We start from the raw sequence: 2,544 nt of genomic DNA, 5'->3' as shown, positions 1-2,544 counted from the left end.
AACCCTCTATTTGTGTAAAGAACACCCTGCTCTGAGAAAAGTAGCTGATGCCCAGCCAGCAGTGGGAGTTTACTACTACATAATGTATTTGGAAACATGGAATAAAAAGGGGGAGGGAGGGAACCTCTGACTAATTAAATGTTGTCTAGGGAATGATGTGGGGTAAGATGTTATTGGAGTTGTCAGATGCTGCCAGGCTCTTCAGGTGTCCTTCCATGTTGTGTAAGGCCAAATGCCTTGGCCTCATGCCTTGGTCACAGTAGCATTTGCCTCTTTCTGACTGGAATAAGGGAGTTTGCCACAGGGGTTATGTTTTTGTTTGGCCTTGTTGTTACCCTAGTTGGAAGAATTGTCATGCGAACCATCCTCAGTTCATGAACCAGGGGTTTCAAAGGTTATTTGCTGTAGCTGCAGCTGGAGGGGAAAAGGAAGCCTTACTCTTTTGACTCCCAAACATCCCCTACTGAGTTAATTCAACTCATTTCTGTAAAAACCCTTTTCTGACCTTTCCCTGTAAGTGTATTCAAGGCCTCCGGTAGTTCACATGGAAAGGAGTGCTATCTGTGGCTCTTCATAGCTCGAGCATGACACTAATTTTGGACCGAAGCTTCACCTCCATCCTGGAGAAAGCAACGGTAACCACAGTGTTTTTGCAGCCAACTAACCAAATGATTGTACAGCCTTAGCCCAGCTCTAACCATGGCTGTTCCCCAAATACGTAACGTACAACTTCTATCCAACCACACTGCTTTTCGGAATGAGTGTACTCCATACTTGGCTGTGTTACTTTTTACCCTCTTTCCTGAGCTGGAAACCAGACGCCACTCTCATAGCCTGGAGTGGACGCCGGGAATCCTGAGGGCCAGCCAGCATTTCAGCACTCTGCCACAAAAAAAATTGTGCAATAAGTTGGCAAAATATTTCCATACTATGCAGAAGGAGAAATACACCAACTGTTGCTGTGCCCGTTTCTTGAGTGGTTCTAACAAACAGAACAGGTCCATTGTGTAGACCTGATGACCATCTTGCTCCTAAGACTTACTAGCTTGGTTGGGGTCCAGCTACACAGGACCAGTGTCTTTGTGGGATGACAATTTGTACTGTAGGGTGTGCTTGTAAGGGACTGTATGGGCAACTTCAATTCCAGTATTTCTTGTGTGGCACACGTTGCTGCCTGTGTATTTGTGTGAGGATGTCGCGTGCTTCAAGACTTTGTTACAGCATTATAAAGCCTTTGTCTTCAGGTCACCACTTGGAATCCCTCTTGCTTCAGTAAGGACTAAAAGTTGCTCCAAACCAGCGCATATGTGGGTAGCTTGTATATGAAATGGGTTTGGTGGAGTTTGTACTGGGTCCCGTATCAGATTTGGTATTATGCTTTCCTCAGGTGTGCAGATTTTCCAGGAGAAGCCTAGAAGCCGCATATTGCAGAAAGAAGTGCTGGTGGGGCTGTGTGAAGATACTCACTTTGCTCTGTTGCAGCAGTGGGGAGAGATTGGTGACTTCTTTCAAACTGGATGCCACACTGACTCTCTTCATCTGCACTGAAGTCATCCCCCTTAGTCTTAGGCTCCAGCATTAACAGTGTAGCCATTGTAGTATATCACACACAGAGCTATGCAAAACATCTCACATACTTTTCTTTTTAAAGAACATGCTTCCCCCTGTGACTGGGCTATTTTTACAGCTCAGCGTTTCAGAGCAAAGTCTCTCTCAGGGGAATGTATCTTCCAGTTGGTTAGTAGCAGAGGAGGAGAGGAAAGTTTCACAACTGCTAAGAATAAATCTGAAGAGGAGGAAGAATATAGTGATTTCTCATGGCAGGGGTGTGGAAATAGTTGTTGCTTAGTCTGTTTAAATGTTCACTTACCACGAGAACTGTTTTTTCTGTGTCAGTCTCACTTTTTGAGTCATCACGCTGAATTCTCAATTAAGTGACCTCACTTTATGCTGTAAAATCATCAAAATACCCTATATTGCTATCTGCTTATTTTAGAATGTCAGACACATAACTTACTGGAGCGCAAGCTGGTTTTACTTGGGATTTTATAAGATATGAAACACCTTGGTTACGTTCTGTAATGTGTATCAGGTTTGGGTTAGGTGTTTTGGTGTGTGTTTTTGTGGGGGGTGGGAGGGAATCTGTATTAACCCCGAAGTTGTGTGCACTTCCCATGCACACGTCATGTACATACTTCCGTATGTTTTGATTGTTTGGAAATGTCTATGTGTGAAGTTCTGAACAAATTAAGTCTTCTGAAGCTACTGAATTAAACTGTCCGAAGTTCCTGGGAATTCCCTTCTCAGGAATTGGCAGCAGGCATTTTTTTTAGGGCTTTTCCAGCAGTGGAGGCATTAACAAGGTCCCTCTTGCTCAGGGACTCTTTCACGTAGACTAGTGAATTCATGTTAGTGCGTCTCTGTCGAGGATTTAGTTGCTATCTTCTGAATTGCTACTTTTGTGGAAGTTGTAGGAGCTAAACTATATGCTCATAACACTTTTTTTTAAACCTGTCCCCCTTCAGTTGAAAACATTTTTGTGAG

Source organism: Eurypyga helias, unplaced genomic scaffold, assembly GCF_000690775.1.
Source record: "Eurypyga helias isolate BGI_N326 unplaced genomic scaffold, ASM69077v1 scaffold1512, whole genome shotgun sequence".
NCBI classification, from domain to species: Eukaryota; Metazoa; Chordata; class Aves; order Eurypygiformes; family Eurypygidae; genus Eurypyga; species Eurypyga helias.
The sequence above is the reverse complement of the archived record's forward strand: the minus strand, read 5'-3'. Positions refer to the sequence as shown.